A 22,026-nucleotide genomic window follows, 5' to 3' on the forward strand; every position below is an offset into this window, starting at 1 on the left:
CTTTCATGGTATCCTTTATTTGTTGAATGACACCCTTTACTTTCTGCATCTGCTTCAAGTTGAAAGGTTGTTGTCTGTCTGTTTTTGTGTGTTGTTTCAAACATTCAAGGCTCTCAGCCCCTTACCCAATAGCCACCTGAGTTGACTACTCTAATTTTCACCTTCGTATCTTCCATTGTTATTCTTGCTACACCTGGAACAGCCTCTTCTGTTCTATTCAAGCCACCAGTGCAATCACATCATTCATACCACTCCATGCACACACACACATATCACATTTTTTCCTGAATCATGACAGCACCTCACACTCTAAGCTGTCTGCTGCTGATTAACTCTCTCAGCAATCCTTGGAAAATTCCATCAAAAACTGTCCCCCCCCCCTTTAGAGCAAAACAGGTATACATGTATTTGTCACACATACATGTTCCCATCCCACAATGCTAACATGATATATGCATAGAAAAGTCATCATGTGTGAAAAGGCCTTTAGATTGCAAATCCTCTAGGAGAGGGATTAGTCCTATACAAAGCCGGATTTGTGGCTGGCATTGTGTACAGCAGCATTAATAAAAAATATTACTATTTATAAAGTGCACTGGAAGTCTAGGAACTGTATAACAAATCCAACTGGTGCCCATATAAACCAAATCTCCAGCTCTCCTCTTGTCCAGCAGCACACTTTACCGTAATTATGCCTATGAACATATAACTTTGATAGTTGTGCTCAATACTATTTCAGACTTAAAGTCAATCTCTAAAGTGCAATATAGAATACTACAGGGACAGTCATGGATGTATGTTGTCATTGAGTTGGAAGGAACCAGGAGGGCCATCTAGTCCAACCCCCTGAAATGCAGGAATATTTTGCCCAATGTGGGGCTCAGACCTACAACCCTGAGATTAAGAGTCTTAATCTCAACCAACTGAGTTATCCCAGTTTTGCGATGGAATTACTTTCTTTATTCAAAACATTTTATCATTCACATGTATCATCTACAGCTTTCTGTTTAGACTAAGCACATCACTCCAAACTTCCTGCAAAAAAGCCATCATTACAAGCTTTAAATTAAATTATTGCGCACAGATCAGTTTTAACAATGCATAAATACTGAAATTGTCATAATAAAATCTGATTTGCCTATTCTAATATACAAGTTTCCCATTAGTAAGTTCTATTGAATTATGTGTGTGAGAAACACTCTTTTAGAAGCGTTCACAGTGCTTTTATCTACATCCAAAAGCCTTGCCCTCTAATGGACAATATTTGGGGAAAGGGGGGGAATCCTCACTGAAGCCAGCAGAACACTCACAGCTGAAGACACGTGTAATTCTGTATACTGTTGGCTCAGAACCTGCAAAATTCAGCCACTCTCCCAAAACACATGCATAAGATTTCTGACCTACTTATAAAGGCAAGTGCTTCACATCTGTTGGGAATTTCTTAGAAGAGCATCAGCTCACTTTCAGCATTCCCCCTCATACTGGGGTCACATAAGCTGGATCTGGCATGACATGCAAGTAACATTTTCTTGCTTCGAAAAACCTTAAAAATTAATTCAAATTGGTAGTAAAGAGCTGACTTCTTAATTTAACTACACAAAAGGTTTACTTTCCCCTAGAAAATCAACTCAGAAAAGACCATAACAAGCTAACTAAAGTGTTAAAAACTTTGTGCTGTATCACAGCTCTCAGGATACTACACATCTTTGCTCACAAGAGATTTATCATCCTACAGTTCATTTTACTGAAACAAGTTGTCCTGCCTGATCAAAAGAATTTAAAAGATTTAAAAGAGAAGTGTTTATACCTAATTATTATATCAAAGATTTTCAAAAAGACAAGTTAATTAACATCCATATAGAGAGAAAGGGTGAAATTAATTGCTAAAGCTATTACATTACAAATGATTAGTGATGCTTTACTTTTAAAAATGTCTTATAAGGATTATTGCTTTTTGCCAGAGACCAAAAACCTGAGCACACTAACAAGAAAAGTCAGCCGAGTTTTTGCTAAACTTTAAAGCATTTAGAAAGGCAGGAAACTAATCTAAATATTAAATCAGCAAGGCAAAAATGATACAGAATATTTACCTGTAGTACTTGTTTGCTCACAGCACCTAGGCTAGAGGAGATCCTAGCTCCCAGGGTCTGTGCCTTCAACGAGTGACTGGTTGATCCAACTAGTGAACAGACAATTTAGACCCTGCAGTCACATGACTCACAGGCACAGCCAGAATGCACCAGCTTCCAATTGCAAGCTCCTTTTCTAGCAGTACCGATAACTCTGAGGAAGTTAAACTGATTATATTATACTCAATGCCTTCCAAGGAGAAAAGAATCCCAGGAGTTTTATTCCTCCGCTCAGTAAGAAGAGGGCTGCCACTCTTCATGAATAAATACACCCATAGCACCTGCATATTTTGCAGTTTGTCAGTGGTAAGTTGACCAGAATTCTGAAAAAGTTCTGAAAAAGTATATTATACACACACATACATAACTTCCGAACACAGTAAGGAAGTCCTTTCTGCCCTAATGCCTGAAAAGCATGTGACTTTATTCACCATAACGAGTTTCTATATGCTTTTGCCAACCCACCCTTCAAAAAGTGTGCAGATCCCAACTGTGTTTACTCAGAATTAAATTCCACAGAGTTCAGTGGGGTTTACTTTCAGGTAAGTGTGCACTGTATTGCAGCTCTCACAATACAATGGCTAGAACCCACCAACCCTCCTGTGTGCCTGATCCAGTATAGATGTACCCAGGCCCTCTACCTACTTAGCTTCATATCAGCTGTCAACATTTTGCAAAAGAAAGCATTGAACAAATCCTTACAAAATGCATTAGTCACTCACTGAAAATTGCACGCCACGCTAAAACCAGTTTGAACAAGTTCATTTTGCAATATAATTTGTTTTCCTTTTTAATGCTTAATCACTTGCCAACATGAGAAGTTAGTTTACTTATACATCTCCTCATCTTTAGCTTCAGTAATGCAAATAGTTTCAAGCTAAGAGACTCAATGGGCTACATCTTTACTACTAAAACTGTTACTAATCATCTCCAAAGTTCCCAAGCTGTGAACAGGCATTACAGTACTAGAGATTCCTGTTCAAATCATGAGAAACTCAAAAGCATAAAAGTAACAACAACCACCACCAGGCTCCAAGAGATTGTCAAGTGTATATCTGCATATTCTTTGGGCTCATCTGGCCATGATCATACACGGCTGATTACTTCTGATCAATAGCCTTACAGGATATGGCCTTAGTTGTGGAACACTGGAGTTTCCCCTTTACATGAGTTTTAAATGTTTTTTCCTTCCTTCCTCTGGGGTCTGAATGACTGCCATATCCAATCAAGAAAGACTTACTTTCCCCAAGGTCAGATAGGTTAGGGACCTTGAAGGGATTTTGCTTTTCTTTTTGCTTTCCCCTGTAGCATGTGGTTTGGCTCACTGCACAAGTCAGCTTAAGCTATTTGGCTCTGCATGTATTTTCTTGGCGCTATGCTTGTTCGGTATATGCAACACACTGGGGTCTAAACTGCTCAATTATCCTATCTGTTACTGCAAAGGTTTATTGGAAAGTGTGGTGGTGGAGTTTAAAATGAACACAGTTCCTCCCCTCCTTGTTATTTGTTTTTTTAACCAAAAGTGGCTGCTGGAAGCTGCAATCTTGAGCAGAGTACCAGCAAGTATGAGGGTGTACTTAACTAAGTTAACTCTTTCTGCTTCGGCTGCATTCTCCACTCTTTCCCCTTCAGCTGTTTTCCATTACTGCTATTAGTTATTATTTTTAACTTGCACACAACTATATGTAACATGTAGTTTGGGCCTTAGCCTCATATTTCTTCAAATATATTTTCATCTCAATGTAGACTGCACACAAGATATGATAGTGGTACACAGAAATCTTAAAGAATGCCCAGAAAATCTTAAGGGGCCATATAGTTGGCTTTTCATGCAAACAGACTATTGATAATCACACAAGGAACAACACAGTCCATAATGCATGGAGTGATAGCCACTAATGCAGATATCTTTAAGAGAGCAAAATTCATGGAAGAGGGCTACTAATGATGCCTGATGCCTGCATGGACTTGCAGGCAGCATGCTACTGGATACCAGCAGCTAAGGGGCAACGATGCAGGTCCAGGAGGACTCTTACATGCCCTGAACCATGGCCTCAACCCTAAGGCTGCCAAATGCTTATTGGTTTAAGCAAGTAAAAACAAAGACACACCACCTGCTGGCCATCTCATCTCATAGCAAGGATCCCCCACCCTCTCCCCACCTGAAGGGTACTGTGATGTGAACCCTGTTCATTTTTAATTCAGTGGGGGGGGGAGCAGAGGATGATGAACAGGATATTTGAAGAGAAATTGATTTTGCAGCAGAATTTGGGTGGGAATTTGACAAACTTGTCTTGCGTGAAACGTAAATTCTAGTATAGTATTCACACACAAATCCCCCAAAAAATTACACATCCAAGTTTATGACTTTTGTGCACTGTGTCTTTTGTAAAGCAGCTTGCAATGCCAGCACAATTTTTTTATTCAGGTTTGTATGGGATTGCTCTGACAGCTTCTATTAGCATGCTTTTTCACTTTCCTCTTTGAAAAGTAATGTTAAAGTTTGTTTACGTAATAATATTTTTTTCTGTATTATCAGCTATAAAACCTGTACCTAAAAGGGGTGGGTGACACTCAAACCCAAAAGCCATTATTTGCAACCTGTGTGCCCCTTCATTGCCTCTTCTGATAACACAATCTGGAGAAAATTTGCCTGCCCCTTTAAAAGCAAATGAAATCCATTACAGTGGTACCTCGGGTTGCATACGCTTCAGGTTAGACTCGGCTAACCCAGAAATATTACCTCGGGTTAAGAAATTTGCTTCAGGATAAGAACTGAAATCGTGCAGCGGTGGCGCAGCGGCAGCAGGAGGCCCCATTAGCTAAAGTGGTGCTTCAGGTTAAGAACAGTTTCAGGTCAAGAACGGACCTCTGGAATGAATTAAGTTCTTAACCTGAGGTACCACTGTACCCATGTGTAACTTTGGGGAAGGAAAGATTGCAGGTACTAAAATAAGCTTTTGCAATTGTGGGAAAGACAAGTGAAAAGTTTGCTAGTATTTGTTAGCATTGTTAACTCACTGACAAACAATCCAAACACTGGGAATTACTGTTATATAACTATAAAACTCCCAAGACTGACACATAAGCATGGGGCAGGGGAGGGGGGGTCCCAAAGAGACACATGAAGTCCTTTGTCCAAGGCTATGTTACACACAGCAAAAAAATGATTTGGGTTCAAGGCCTATTCAGTGATTGTATTCTACTACCAACAGTGAAATGAGTGCAACATTGTGAACTTTTTTTAAAATTAAAGGAAGACAGATTATATACTATAAAAATAAATCTTATCCCCTGTGAGCAATTGAAAAAAGAATAATTACAGTCCAAACTACAAGTATGCTATTTTTAGTTCTTAACAGATAAAAAAGGTTTGTGCATTTATAGTCCCAGGATGAATGAGTGCCAGGAAAGGAGCAATACTAGCCAGTGTGCAGATAGATAAGGTGCAGAAACATACCAATAAAATGTTTAGAATGTGAAGATTCTGCACATGGAATAACTTGAGGGTGCTGCTGTTTTTGTGACAGCCAACAGACCTACACAATTATTAATAGGACAACTAAGACAGTGGTGCAAACTGCCCAGTGAAATTTGTAATTATGAGTTCTATAAGGAAGATGGTGTCCAAACTGTTCTGAATGGAACTGTAACCCCCAAACCAAAAGCATTAGCTCCTCAGTTTGAAGTTACTCCTTAATCTAGATTTGCTGCCAGAAACACAAATGGCATCAATGGCGCAAAGCACCTTTTCACCAGTTCAGCCTGATATGCCAGCTGTCATCCCTCCTCCACAGAGATGGCTGGACACAGGTGTTCATATCCTGAAGGAGCGTCTCCACCCCCATCGTTCAGCCCGGACACTGAGATCCAGCACCGAGGGCCTTCTGGCGGTTCCCTCATTGCGAGAAGTGAGGCTACAGGGAACCAGACAGAGGGCTTTCTCGGTAGTGGCACCCGCCCTGTGGAACGCCCTCCCATCAGATGTCAAAGAGATAAACAATTACCTGACATTCAGAAGACATCTTAAGGCAGCCCTGTTCAGGGAAGTTTTTAATATGTAACGCTGTACTGTTTTTAACACTTGATTGGGAGCTGCCCAGAGTGGCTGGGGAAACTCAGCCAGATGGGCGGGGTATAAATAATAAATTATTATTATTATTACTATTATTATTCACCAATAATTAACAGAACAGATAGCTGCAATGCATTGTATGTATGCCTACCTTTGAAGGCTGCTCAAAAGCTTAAGTTACCATATTTTTCCGTCTATAAGATGCCCCCATGTATAAGACACCCCCTATTTTGGGGGACTCAGATTTAAGAAAATGAGGGGAGATGTATCTGTGTATAAGACACCCCCTAATTTTTGACATTATTTTTTAGGGGGGAAACCTAGTCTTATACATGGAAAAATACGGTAGTTCAGAATGCACCCAATAGACTTTAATCATTGGGAAGTTATATAACCAAAATAAAGCTTCACTGGCATCCAACCCATTTCTGAGCACCCTTCAAAGTGTTTGTGCCAGCCTTTAAAGCCCTACACAGTTTGGGATCCAAATAGGATCCAAATACTGTCAAGGGACTGTTTTCACCCACATCAACCTATCTGAGGCCCTCTCCCAGAAACCCCTATCGGATGAGATGAGGCAGGAACTGAGCCAAGAGAGGGCTATTTGGGGGCTGTGGTGTCACAGTTGTGGATTTTCCCTCCAGGGAGGCTTGCCTGGTTTCTAGGCACAAGAGACTTGTATGTCACAGCCTCAACTGATGTCACATTGATAAAAGCAATGGGTTTGAAAATAGGAATCCCAAATTCAATTCTCACTCAGTAATGAATCCTATATGTCTCCACTTAACCTGAAAACAACCAAATAATCCCATATCCTTGAGAGTTCCTTGAAAGAAGGGTGGAATAAAATTGTGACAGAAAACTTATAAATCCTTGGGCCTTACAGCTGACTGCTAAGGGGCAATGGGAAGTGCTTTCTTTTAATTCCCAGATCCATGAGTTGCTTATGTAAAATTGAAAAATAAATACTGAACACAAACCATGAGAGCTAACTAGTAAACCGTCTCAAAGGGATATAAGACAGAGAGCATTTGATGCTTATGAATTGTCCTTATGTGAGCTGCCTCAGAGACAATCAGTGGAAAGGCACATAGACGAATAAAACACAAACATGTTATTCAAAAAAATACAACCTATCTGTTTATAAGACATTCATTTTCTTATACCAATTTGAAGCCAAAAAACACATGCCCTAAATATCACTTTGATCCATCAATACTAAAAAGGCTACAGCCAAATCACACAAGCATTCCTTCGTATTCCTCTGCCTAGATTAAGGAACATTACATGGATTACACAATTTTACACAATTCTTTTACAGAGTTGTATGAAAAAGCCCAAAGCAGAACAAAAAATTGAGGCTGCCATGTTAAAGAAAGAAGACCTTTGGTAGGGAAACCTAGAAGTGTTTTAGAAACTACAACAATACTGTATAAGTCTACTGGAATAATAAAAAAGAACATAACCAACAAGCTTCTTACCTATGTCCTTTTGAAATTTTTTGGAGAAGAGATGCAGTGAGCCTCTTGGCAGCTTCCAATCTGAGCTAGTGTTGTTATTCAAGGCGGGAAAGCTCTAGAACAAAGAAATAAAGATTAGGCATTTATTTCATTAGGGTTTCTGTATTACGCTTACCATTAGAGGCTTATGAAGGGTACTATGTATTCGTTCATCTAAATAGTGCATTCTCTCATTTATGTGGGATATCACTGGAACACAAAAACCCTGATCAAAAGATCCTCATGTGCAGCAACAGATTAAGGTGTGCATGCACCAGAACAATGGTAGCGTCTGACAACATTGACAGTGTTGGCTGGGGAAGAAGGGCACTGGCACCAGTCACACTTACCCTAGGGATGGAGACAGGGGAGACAAAGGGAGCCAGCTGCTCTAAACCTCACAAGGCCAAGGGCTTCCAACATATTAGCTCAAATTTGCGGAAGGTTAGTGGGCTGCGCCCACCAGCCCTTTTACCTTCAGGGCACTCGCTTAAAAGCAAGGTATCCATTCATGCTTTCATCTTAAGTGCAATGGCTTACAGAGTGACAAAGGAATCCTGATAGCCACTGTATACAGAGTCGCAACCCAACAACGGGCACTGAGCACCCAGCCTCAGGTGATGGATAGCAATCTGGCAAAGAGAAGGAAGCCAAGGATAAAAACTGCACTCCTGGATGTTCATCACCCTCACTGGATTAGAGCAATGGTCCCCATATCTTCTATCTTATGGGACTTCTAAGCCGGGTTTGGGGAACCTGTGGCGCTCCAGATGTTGCTGGAATGCAACTCCCAACATCCCGGACCATAGGCTATGCTGGTTGGAGCCAATGCTGGCTGGGGCTGATATTACTGTTAGTGTCCAACAACAACATTTGGAAGGCCACAGGTTTCCCACCCCTCTCCTAAGCTAATAAGGAGCTTGAGAATTCCCTATGACAGCTTGACAACTGATATCAAGCAGGCAACACCAAAGCTGCACTAAAATTCAAAGAAAAGCAGAGTGCAAACTGGCTTTAAAAACAGCAGCAACATCACAGTAAATTCAGACACATCCTAATGAAAGCCTATCTAAGAGCAGAGAATGACAGCAGTGGTTTCTTTTGCTGTTGTTTTAGTTCTAGATTCAGAACTTGTTCAAAGAAGGTCAAGGAATGTACACTGCATGATGAGTTTAAGCACTGGTTAAATTTGAATGTTTTGTAGATAGGAACCTAAGAAACTGCTTATACCAGGTCAGAGGGGTTTTCGACTATTCTGATGGACACCAGGCTCTCCGGGACCTCAGGCATGGAGTCTTTCCCAGCACCTGCTACCTGATGTATTTTAAACTGGAATTTATGGGGGTTGAACCTGGAACCACCTGGGACCATCTGCATGCAAAGCATTTGCATCTAGCCCCTCTCCTACCTGCCTGTGCTCATTTGTGATATCAACAAGTTCCAGTGTTTGCTGAAACAGGCAGTATGCTACTGGTTTGAACAACACTGCAAATAAACAACTGAAGTCATGAACTCTTATAATCATGTATTAAGTCAATGGGTTTACAGTCGCTCAAAAAGTGTTAAATTTGAGTTCATATGCAAGTCAAAGAAAACAAGTATGGAAAGCTCAAAAACACGAGCTCTTCCTTGTGTGAAGCCCTCCAGTTTCTTTGGATAGTTCCCTCCTTTGATCTTATCCCCGAGAGACAGCCACTTTAGTCAAACATCACACATCTAAAAACTCAGCCAACACAACACCTATGGTATTAATCATTTCAGCTACTTTTTCTATCACTTACTATCCTATGTGGTTATAAAACCAGGACACCAAAAACCACAATCAGAGAAAGTGGAACTTCTCAAAACACATTACTTGATGGATTAAATCTTAAATTATCTTTATGAGACAAGACCATAAGTTCAGAACCAAGGATGACCAGCTTTTGTATTATCAGGGACCACTGTATTCTCCAGACAGCAATCCAGGCAAACAGATCACCTCACCCAGTTGACAGATGCCATAAAAACAATGCTGCCTTCTTGCAACAGGGCAAGAGTGGGGCATATTTTTGGCCCAGCATGCCAGATTTTCTCTTCCCTTACCCTACAGGTCAACTTAGACAGATGGGCACAGTCATCCACCTGCTAAGCATCTGGTGTCATCATGACATTTAATGCACATTTAATGCGGCTGGCAAAGAAACACCAGGCAACATGAAATCTCCCATCCCCACCCATCAGATAACACCAGCCAGTTGAAGTTTGGGGAAATGGCCTCACAGGCCAAATTGGACCACCTGGTAAACCAACACTGGCCTATGGGCTGGAGGTTCCCCACCCCTGCAATTGGTCCTTTCTCATTATAGAGAACATGAACAACACAGAAATATATAAATCTGCATACAAAACAGAGAAAGATCAGTAATGTGGTGTGTGTGTGTGTCTATTTCTCACTTCTTGAAAACTTTTTCTGTTTTTTGCTACTGAAATGGGGGACTAACCTTTTACCATATTTTTATTTAGCTCTGGAAGCCTTCCAGATATCAACCACTGTATAAGCAGAAAACTTTCTGTACATGGAAATCATTAATGGATTTATTTATTTTTAACAAGGAACAGCACCGTTGCTGTTTCTCAGGTCAAATAATTTATGATTTTTTTGTCTGACCATAACTAATACTCCAGGGTTAGTAAATGTTAACTCTGGTTAAGCTACATATATCATAATGATCAATACACACAAATTTCAAGCTCAAAATGAACATGGCACAGCTTGTATTATAGCAAAAGACATGGTTTCCCAACTATCAGGTACGTATTTTCAACTGAGAACCTGGCCAGTATTCTCAAATTGACTCAAAACATCCAGAGATGCTGAATTCCCAAGCCAGGCTTGTCCAGCTTCTATTCTCTGTCACTGTATGTCATAAAGCAACTCTAGGTTAGAATTATGCATCAAAGTAGATTTTTTAAAAAACCTACAACAGTCTTTGCCCTGTCTTATCTGGTTGGACTTTTGTTCTCTCTTTATCGCACCATTTATATTTCAGACAAATAATTCCTCTCTCCATTCTTACAAGGACAGACAGTTCCCAAGCCTGCTGATAATATCCTGCTCATTGACATTTTAATAAGTACACCTGAAATAGGAAAATATTGATAATCAAAATGTTTTTTCCCCAACCCACAATAAAACACAATAGAATGACAATGACTCAAATTCCACAGTACAGTGGTACCTCGGGTTACATACGCTTCAGGTTACATACGCTTCAGGTTACAGACTCTGTTAACGCAGAAATAGTGCTTCAGGTTAAGCACTTTGCTTCAGGATGAGAACAGAAATCGTGCTCCGACGGTGCAGCAGCAGCAGCAGCTAAAGTGGTGCTTCAGGTTAAGAACAGTTTCAGGTTAAGTACAGACCTCCGGAACGAATTAAGTACTTAACCTGAGGTACAACTGTATTGAGTTACCAATACGAGCATATAAACACTGCCTTGCACAGACTCAGACCAATAGTCCACCTAATCTAATATAATCTACCTTGTTCCACAGTGGCGGCTTTCCAGGGGTTTTAGACAGAAACAAAGCGCTGAATTACACTGATACTGAGAGCCAAGTCATACATGGATTAGAAATGGGCTTGGACAATTCGCACAGACCCCCATCACATTTTATGAGCCACAAATGGATACATAAAACTGCAGGAATGGGGAACCTGTGGCCTTCCAGGTTGCTGTCAGACTCCCAACTCCTATCAGACCCAGTTAGCATGGCTAATGTCAAGAAAGGTGATGGGGATGGTGGGAGTTATAGAGTCCACAGCATCTGGAGAGGCATAAGATCCCCATCCCTGATGCAGAGAAAGGACAGTGACCCAGGAATACATTAAACAGCCTTATGCAGCAGAATGTCCATGGATGCCAGGTGGATGCAGAGGACCTTCTGCTGCTCCAGGACCTTCAGAAGCTGCAGGTGCTTCCCCTGTTTTATAGCCAGGGGAAAAATTGAAAATTTCAACATGGATGAAGATCATATTGCTCTAGTCTACCTTACAGGACGGCCACAGGGAGAGGGGTCCATCTCCGAAGTGGACTTCCAGCAAGTCACGATAATAGCTGCCATCCTTTCCATAAATTTCTCTTGCCTCTGGTTAAGCAGCTGGAGCCTCCAGCTCTTGATCTCCACCCAGTTAAAACACAATGGCCACCCTCAAATGAGAAATAATGCTCGAATTCTTTCCATTAAAGTTCTGTAACTTTAACTGGCAGATAGCAATAATTCCATCAGTTTGCAGAAAACTGGGGGTAGGACGGGGGGAGCAGCTAAAATGTAGAAGCAGGTTTGGTGGGTTGTTGTTGTTTTTTCTTTCCAAACCAGAATGCATTATATTTCTTGCTGTCCTTGTTTACTCTATTTCACATTCCGAAGAGACAGGCCTATACACAGCTAGTAAAAAGTGTCAAGATTCCGAGGTGCCAACATATAATTTTAAGTGCCCGAAACTGTCCTGAAACTTTAGCCCTGAAATTTAAGACCAGAGGCCAAGCTGACATACACACTGAATTTTAGTGGCAACCCTGTCTGTTCTGTGGGTGGCAAATTTCCCACAATTTTGAAGACACTCCAAAATAAAGATGAATGCTAAAACAAGTCTCTTTCAGTAGAAAATGAAGTGGTTTTTTGTTTTTATTTCCCCGAACAAGTTGCTGTTGCAACCGATCCTGTAAAGGAAGATGAGTCACTAGTCGATATATAGCGTGGGAGGAACGCCACAGAACAAAGCAAACCCTGGGAACATCTCTATCCAAAAAAACTCATTTCTCTGAAATTTGGGCTTCATTCTATAGGATCTCTGATACAGCCTAGAAAGATGAGAAAGGGAATCCAGAGAGAAGGCAAAGGATGCTGCTTTCCTTACCCATAATAAGCAGGGTACTCTCTGCTCACAAAATCTTCGACAGAAACTCCACCCTCTCATTTCACCAGAGACATACCAAACAAACCACAGAGATGCCTTGCCCTTTATACACACATCCCAGGCAGCAGCATGAAAGGACACATAGTCAACTGCCATCTATCTCCTCTGCCCATTACTTGGCACCTAAGGCTCATACCTACTCCACCCTGCTTTAAAAGAGGAAAGAAAACTCACCATGCCTGCCTGTTACAAGGACTAAAACCTTTTAAAATCCTGTAGGGTATCTTGAGCTACGGGAATTGTGTGTATTTCAGAGCCGGTACATCATAGACTAGGTTACGAATCAGAAAATCCCTATTTTGAATCTTTTTTCGCCATGAACTCACTAGGGTGGAGTAGCCAGCATGGCGCCCTTCAGGCAGGTGTTGGTAGACTACAACTCCCATAATTCTTGACCACTGGCTACACTGGCTGAGACTGATGGGGAGGGGAGTCCAACAACATCTGGAGGGCACGATGCTGGCTACCCTTACAAAGGGTTTAGGCAAGTTCTTCTCTCAGCCTCAGGCCCCTACCCCGCCTGTGTTATGCAATAATACCTCACAGGTATTTTTGTAAAATTACAAAAAGTTCACTAAGCACCTTGAACACCCTAAAATGCTATATAAATGCTATTATTCTTTCAGATATGACTTTATGACAGCACCCAACTCCCAACTGGAGAAATCTGATAATACTTATTATTTAAATAACACTCTTCTCACTATGCTCCACATACAGCAATCTTTGATCCTTACAACACTGTAAGGATATTAGGTTGTCTCCATAATATTTACAGATGCCTTGAAACAGGAATGGGTGTGGGCTTTCTGCTGCAATGCCAGCTCTGACCTTCCACCCCTGTAAAAACACATATAAAAGCTTCTGGATCCAACACTGTTCTCCATCCTCTGCCCCATGCTTCAGAAAAACTGTCTGCTTTGTTTTCAAATACCTTTTATGTTTATCTGTTTTAATTTTTGTTCAGTATTTTATGTTTTTTACCTAAAAACAGTGGCGTAGCGTGGGGGTGCAGGGGGGGCCGGCTGCACCGGCCGCAACATCTGGGGGTTAGGGTTAGGGGGCGCAAATCCACGGGTTAGGGGGCGCAAATTACTTGCCTTGCCCCGGGTGCTGACAACCCATGCTACGCCACTGCCTAAAAAAGCCCTTTTAAACAGCTTCATTGCGATTGACACAACGGCCCTCAAATCCCTGCTCCGAGAAGGGAGGGGGGAAATGTGACTTTGTAAATAACACCAGAGCTGGCCAATTGATGCTGTGCAAATCTAGTTTCTGCTAGAGGCAGAACAGGTTTCTCTTGACCCAGGGAAGAAGGCTGTATACGGTATGTGCTTATTGTGGTCTGCTTGCTTCCACAGTGCACTTACTGTCAACGTTATACAAGTCTCCATACACATTGAAAAACAGCAGCAGGACTAAGATGACATTAGTACTACAGACATCTAGCTAAGAGCTCATGTTCTTAACCAATGAAGCAAACCAACATTCATAAAGCATATTGTCAGGGGTTCAGGGAGAGAGGCGCAGATGAGGGAGGAGACAGAGAGCGAGGGGGAAGGATTCCAGGGTGACGAGGAAGAGGATGACAATGACCCAAGATTGTCCATGAGTCCGTCCAGTGAATCGGAGGACTCCCAAAAGGGAGCCCCTCTGGTCAAGCCAAGGGGAGCTAGAGGGGGAAGCAGTCAGGAGCAGGGGAACGAAGGGGGAACCCCCAGTGGGAGTTGGAGAGCGAGACCGGCTGCTCCGCTGGAACGGAGTGAGGGGGGAGGAGTGACCAGTGTGTCAGAAGGAGCAGAACAGGAAGCAGAGAGGGGAAGGAGATCAGGGCAAAACGTCCTGCCGGAAGGGGAGGAAAGTAGTATCGAGGGCAGTGTAACTGTCGAAGGGAAGGTCAGGGGCAACGTACGCGCGCCAAGTTCAAAATGGGAGGCGCGCGGAAATGAAGAGAGTCCTGGGGAGGAGCCTGGTCCCAAAGCCCGAAGGAGGGGGGAGGAGGCGGCAGAGGATTCAGCCTCTGGAGAGTCCCGAAGGGAGAGAACACAGGGGGGCAGAAAGACCCTGCGGAAAAGGAAAGAGAGAAAGAGGTGGACCAGTACAAGCCTCTTAAACTGGTGTCGAGGCGGGAGTGACTCAGAGGGGACTTCAGCGGTCTAAGCGTAACAGACGTAGAGTCACGGACCTCGGATGTAAAGCTACTAATGTTCTTCAATAAAAGCTTTTGTACATAAGCTGGAGTGGACTTTGGTCTCTTGTGAGCTGGGACCACGGGTGACTCTGACACATATGAATGTATGAAACCTGTCAAAATATTTTCAGGGTAAAATTATCAGAACACTGGCATAGAGTAAGGGAGAACTGCCCAGCCTAGAAGCAATATGACCAGAACCAGGGATAAAGCATGGCATGTGCCTTGCTTCTACAAGCAATAGCCTCCCCACCTTTATTTTTAAACATAGGAGGGAAGAGTTAAGAACATAAGAAGGGACTGCCGGATCAGGCCAGTGGTCCATCTAGTGCCACCTCCTGTTTCCACAGTGGCCAACTAGAAGTCTGTGAGAAGTTCCCAAGCTGGACCCAGGCACAACTGGACTCTCCCCTGTTGAGAGCAGCATGTAATGTGTCTTGGGAAAGGTTGCTATTGGGAAAAGTTAGACCTGCTGTGGATGTGCAAGTCTTTGCATGTAATAATAATAATAATAATAATTTATTTATACCCCGCCAATCTGGCCGAGTTTCGCCAGCCACTCTGGGCGGCTTCCAATCAAGTGTTAAAAACAATACAGCATTAAATATTAAAAACTTCCCTAAACAGGGCTGCCTTCAGATGTCTTTTAAAGAGAAGATAGCTGCTTATTTCCTTCACATCTGAAGGGAGGGCGTTCCACAGGGCGGGCGCCACTACCGAGAAGGCCCTCTGTCTGGTTCCCTGTAACCTCACTTCTTGCAATGAGGGAACCGCCAGAAGGCCCTTGGCGCTGGATCTCAGTGTCCGGGCTGAACGATGGGGGTGGAGACGCTCCTTCAGGTATACAGGACCGAGGCCATTCTGGATTAATTGCAGTTTCCGGGTCACCTTCAAAGGTAGCCCCACATACAGCGCATTGCAGTAGTCCAAGCGGGAGATAACTAGAGCATGCACCACTCTGGCAATACAGTCTGCAGGCAGGTAGGGTCTCAGCCTGCATACCAGGTGGAGCTGGTAGACAGCCGCCCTGGACACAGATTTGACCTGCGCCTCCATGGACAGCTGTGAGTCCAAAATGACTCCCAGGCTGCGCACCTGGTCCTTCAGGGGCACAGTTACCCCATTCAGGACCAGGGAGTCCTCCGCACCCGCCCATCTGCTGTCCCCCAAAAACAGTACTTCCGTCTTGTCAGGATTCAACCTCAATCTGTTAGCCGCCATCCATCCCCCAACCGCCTCCAGACACTCACACAGGACCTTCACCGCCTTCACTGGTTCCAATTTGAAAGAGAGGTAGAGCTGGGTATCATCCGCATACTGATGAACACCCAGCCCAAACCCCATGATGATCTCTCCCAGCGGCTGCATGTAGATGTTGAAAAGCATGGGGGAGAAAGTCTGCTAGACTGTGGCCAATACATTAATAATAGTTGGTTTTCTATCTAAGTATAGAAACTACATAAAATTTAAAAGCTGGGATTAATTTTCTTTTTACTGAAGTGCCCACTACTTCTAATGTATGTAAAATAATTAGTTATTCATCTTCCTGAAAACTCTATGAGGAAAGTTTAAGCAGAAGCAATGAAACCTTCCAAGGCCACCAAACAAGTTAATAGTGGAACAACGAAGCGGCTCTCACTAGGCTAAGCTAGTTTTCAGAACTTTTATTATTTAGACAACCCACAGAATGAGAAGTACAGCAAGCACATGATGAAAATATGTTTTGTACAAATATATAAATCAAGTACTCCACAGGAAAATGAAATATAGCAAAAGAATTAAAAGAGTGGGCCTACTCTTTCACATCCACTGTTCCCTTTAAAGAGGCTCAAACCAAAAATTTGACTTGAGGGGAAAGTACTTGGCTGTAGCAATCATGGGAGGGAATGGGCAAATAGTAAACTGTTACACAGCCTCCTGCCTCCCCTATGTCAACAGTTTCTGCAGTTCCATTACCTGGCAAACGGGTGTTTGGGAAACACAGGGCTGGACAAAAAATGGAGTGCAGAAGTCCAGATTCCTTTATGAAGATGCTGCAAGAGGCTCTATTTATATACAGTGGTACCGCGGAAGTCGAACGGAATCAGTTCTGGAAGTCCGTTCGACTTCCAAAATGTTTGGAAACCAAGGCGCAGCTTCCGATTGGCTGCAGGAAGCTCCTGCGGCCAATCGGAAGCCACAGAAGTCGCATTGGCCATTCGGGTTCCAAAGAACATTCACAAACTGGAACACTCACTTCTAGGTTTGCGGCATTCGTGAGCCAAAACGTTCGACTCGCAAGGTGTTTGGGATCCAAGGTACGACTGTATTACCTTGAGTGATATGATTCTCCCATGCCACTCCTGCCAGAATGGTACACAAGGCTGCGATCCACCCTAACTACAGTGGTGCCTCGCAAGACGAAAAGAATCCGTTCCGCGATTCTCTTCGTCTAGCGGTTTTTTCGTCTTGCGAAGCAAGCCCATTGACGGCTTAGCGGATTAGCGGCTTTTAGCGGCTTAGCGGATCAGCTGATAAGCGGCTTAGCGGCTTAGAAAAAGGGGGGGGGAGGGAAAAAAAGCCAGAAAAACTCGCAAGACATTTTGTCTTGTGAAGCAAGCCCATAGGGAAATTCGTTTTGCGAAGCAACTCCAAAACGGAAAACCCTTTCGTCTAGCGGGTTTTCCGTCTTGCGGGGCACCACTGTACAGTGTAGATATAGTCAAGTCTTGGCTCAAACTAAGTAGGAAAATTAAACAGCACAGATCTGAACTAAGCAAGGAGTGATTAGCGAGCAGGAAGAAATCAGGGAATGGACTTTTAAAGTATTAAAAAAGCATTGTTCTCTTACTGCATTTTTTTGCAGTGGCAAGCAACCTAAATCCAAGACTTAACTAGACTTGCCAAGGCTCAACCATGAAGATGAAACCATGATAAAGAAGACAGTGACATTAGCATATACTTGATTTGGGGACTGAAAATCCTAGCTTGAGCTGCGAAGTTCACTGGGTGACCTCAGGCTGGTCGCTTTTTCTAAGCTGAACCTAGCTCTGCAAATAAAGAGGGCACCCCCATCCAGGAATGAGATGAGCTCCATGAAGGGTAGGATATAAACATGAGGAAATAATAATAAATATACAGAGGAACAAATGTTCCATACATCTGAAATTTTGAGGAAGTGTGTGTGTGTGTGTGTGTGTTTAAAAAAAGCAACTTCATTTTCAAAATTAAGCACTGCCTAAATCCCCAAATCAGATTTGTTTGTATGGAACTGCTAACATGGGGTCAATGGGTTCAGACACTAACCTGAACAGCATGTGCTACGCAAACATTTAGAGTTCTCTACTGTCAGTGATGCTGGCACAGAGCCAGGGTAGGTAGGATTAGAGATTTGATGCTGTTGTAGCACTTAGGCTAGACTGTACACAAAATGGTATCTCAAGTAGCCATCTCTAAACTTCTGTTTAGTTCATGTACAAATATTTATTCAGCAAACCGGGTCTCAAACAACTGTTTTTAAAAGGTGGGGAAAGCCAAGCCAGGGTAACCATAGAGTCATAGAATCATGGAATTGTAGAATTGGAAGGGACCAGGAGGGTTATCTAGTCCAACTCCCTGCAATGCAGGAATTCTTTGCCCATGTGTACTTATTATACAAGTCATCTCTAGTTTAATTCAATTCTGTCCTCCAAGTAATCACACTTCTATGGAGGAAAGCTCTAAAAAGTCTTGTTTACACATTACAGCACCAGAGTGTTCAGGAAGACATGATCATCACAAGTGATCACAGACAGATCCTTGGCCTGTGTTCACTGTCTGATATGTCAGATAAATACCTCCCCTATTGCATTACTCTGGGTCTCATAAATAAGGCCTCAGTGCTCTTTAAAAGAGAGAGAATTGTTACTGTAGAACAGAGACAGTAGGTAATAAATTAGGACAATGCCACATTCAAGGAAGAACTGGAAGACTTTGCAACATTTAGTAAAATGGAAGTGCAGTCTGGATCCAGAGGATATTTATTCAAGAACCCCATCGTAGGGGACATCTGAAGTTAAATCTAGATCAGTTCTCATAGCTATATAGCAAAGTGACATCAGAAGAGTCCTGTGCTCCATCAGTGCCTGCCCCCTCAGCTTAACCTGATAGCGCTAGGCAACAGTGTGCAGCAGCAACTGCATCCAGGGTCGTCCCTAGGAGCTTGTCAGGTTGGCCACCGCCAAGGGGGTGCAAAAATTGCATCACTCTAGTCTGGCACGGAGTGGCTAGCAGCCCATCCACCCATCTGCAAGCTCCCTAGGCAATTCCTCTGCACAGCCAGGTGAGGCATGCAGCCTCCGCTGGGTGCCTTGGCAGAGAAATCCGGTCGTTGGCATGGGCCAAATGTACAACTCCTTCCAAAAACACAAGGGAGTCTAGGTATGCCTCTGGCTGTGCCTAACTGCCATTTTAATGTAGCCCTGGATGCTACATCAGGAGCATTGTGGGAAATTAACATGGCAGCTAGACCCAGCTGACCAACATACAGTGGTGCCCCACAAGCCGAACGCCTCGCAAGACGGAAAACCCGCTAGACGAAAGGGTTTTCCGTTTTGGAGGAGCTTTGCAAAACGAATTTCCCTATGGGCTTGCTTTGCAAGACGAAAATGTCTTGCGAGTTCCTGCGGGTTTTTCCCCCTCCCCCCCTTTTTCTAAGCCGCTAAGCTGCTTATCAGCTGATCCGCTCAGCCGCTAAAAGCCGCTAAGCCACTAATAGCGCTAATCCGCTAAGCTGTCAATGGGCTTGCTTCGCAAGACGAAAAAACCACTAGATGAAGAGACTCACGGAACGGATTAATTTCGTCTTGCGAGGCACCACTGTAGTTCAGAACACCAGACTGGCTTTTTCAATGGGTTCGGCAGAGCAGGTGTCAGCAATGGATGCTGGCTTGTCCACACATAAGCTTAGATTCTTTGAAGGAGAAAGGAAACAAGTTGAATAGCAAAGAACGCCTCCTCTTAGCACAGCATTTCATACCCCCTCCCATAACTATGACTGGCCACAGAGCAAAGTCAGAGTGGCACTGCCTATCCACCAGGAAGTTCAGAGCCAACTGTGGATACCGTAATTAAATCTATAGTCATAGGCCACATCCACACCATACATATAAAGCAGTATTATACCGCTTTCGGCAGTCATGGCTTCACCCAAAGAACTGGGAACTGTAGTTTGTTAAGGATGATGAAAGTTGTGAGGAGTAGACAACTCTACACACAAAGCTACAACTCTAAGCAGCTTTAACAAACTACAGTTCTCAGCATGTTTCGGGGATGATTATGATAATAACAATAATAACAATAAATTATTTATACCCTGCTCATCTGGCTGGGTTTCTCCAGGGAAAGTATGCTAAAGTGGTATAAGACTGCTTTAAAGGAATGGTGTGGACGGGATCTAACCATGCTTTATAGCAGCTGATCACAAAACAAGCAGAGGTAAAACACACTTGCAAAACTCTAAACTGACGTATGCACCCACCACATCCTCCATGCACCTACACACACAAAGTACATCCAGGAATACACGTGCCAAAGCGTCTCAGTTCAGTTTACTGTGTTCCAGGTTCCTGTTCTATTTATTTGGAATTACGGTACATCCCACAGTACCTAAGTTTAGAACTTTGTATTTTTAGGTGTTTGGCTTATAAGGCGTAGTAGGGATAGGCTCCACAAACCAAGAAAAAGCCATTCAGAAGGACAGGGGAGAGGAGACAACCTCCGTAGCTTCAGAAACACACAGCAGTTGTTGTTGTTGTTGTTGTTTTGGGGGGGATAATTATATTTTCCTTCAGTTTTACCTCACATAGTACCCTAGCAGAGCTCGATATTAAGTGTGAACCATTTGGAACAGAACAAAATAAAAAAATTCCTTCCAGTAGCACCTTAAAGACCAACTAAGTTAGTTCTTGGTCTGAGCTTTCGTGTGCATGCTACTGGAAGGAATTTTTTTATTTTGTTTTGACTATGGCAGACCAACACGGCTACCTATCTGTAACCGCATTTGGAACAGGTTAGTGTACCAGTTCGGATACTTTATAAATGCAGATGAATGGTCGTTAAGAAAAGTGATTTGTACATCGTTTAAAAGAAAATAATTCATACGGGGAGAGATAAAACCCTCCCCTCCCCCTCTCCCAGCCCCCCCACCCCGCGTCACCAAACTTTCTCTCCCCCCCCCCCCTTACTCATATTCACTTTTCTTCACACACACAGTCACAGTCCCCAACTTCCTTCCTTCCTTCCCTCCTTTCAGCCTCGGGCGCTTTGCCCCCTCACGGTGGGGCCCCTCCTCGCCCGCCCGCCCGCCTGCCACGGTCCCCACCAAAGCCCGCTCGCTCCGTACCTTCGCTCCCTGTCCCGGCTCTGCCACTCACTCACTCACTCGCGCGCGCCACGCCTCCCGACGCAACCCCATTCCGGCAACCGCCCTATTGACTGGAAACCCCCCCCCCGGCCCCGCCTCCTCCTCCTCGAAATTCCCCGGCCCTCGCCCAATGGGGAAGCGAGGCTCTTCCGCGCGCCCCAATAACTTTCCGAGGCCCCGGGTTCGAAACCCGCCGCCGCCGCTGCCTCACTCCCGGGCGAAGCTCACGCGCCCACTTCCCCGCCCCTCGTGTGAAGCCCGACTCCTTGTCCTTCCTCCTCGGCTCTCGGTTCACGTCGCTTACGCCTCACACGTCCTGCAGCCGGGGGGGGGGAGGGGGAAGGGGGAGTCACGTGGCTCTTTGCCCTCAGACTCTCACCCAGGTTGTGTGAGGTGATGGGCGCGTCGTGAGGTAGAGGGGAGGCTGTCGGTCTCTGCCCCTTCTCACGGCGCAAGCCTAATAATATCTAGATGCCTGAGTCCCAGCCAGTCCAAGTAGCTCTTACTCCCAGGGAAATATGACTCGGGCTGCAGCCTGGGTTGGACTGGTCATGTTGTGCGGATGCCCGATTATCGTCTTCCAAAGCAGCTACAGTGGTACCTCGGGTTACAGACGCTTCAGGTTACAGACTCCGCTAACCCAGAAATAGTACCTTGGGTTAAGAACTTTGCTTCAGGATGAGAACAGAAATCGTGCTCCGGCGGCAGCAGGAGGCCCCATTAGCTAAAGTGGTGCTTCAGGTTAAGAACAGTTTCAGGTTAAGAACAGACCTCCGGAACGAATTAA

General features: G+C 43.9%; 1 protein-coding gene across 2 annotated transcripts in view; it reads right to left on the reverse strand.

The window, feature by feature from the left end:
• The window catches only part of VDR (vitamin D receptor), an 85,992-nt gene extending 64,728 nt beyond the window's left edge, over positions 1 to 21,264 (reverse strand). Inside the window, exons 1-2 of one of the 2 annotated variants that reach the window (XM_081848992.1) lie at positions 21,219 to 21,264; positions 7,686 to 7,779 (exon numbers count right to left, since the gene is read on the reverse strand). The gene's annotated coding sequence lies outside the window, so the exon portion shown is untranslated. Of the gene's footprint in view, positions 1 to 2,090; positions 2,234 to 7,685; positions 7,780 to 21,218 lie in introns of those variants that run through there. The other variant, XM_081848991.1, reaches the window with a different exon arrangement.
• Positions 21,265 to 22,026: the final 762 nt, after the last annotated feature.

The sequence above is a fragment of the Podarcis erhardii genome (genome assembly GCF_964252035.2).
Source record: "Podarcis erhardii genome assembly, chromosome: 2".
NCBI classification, from domain to species: domain Eukaryota; kingdom Metazoa; phylum Chordata; class Lepidosauria; order Squamata; family Lacertidae; genus Podarcis; species Podarcis erhardii.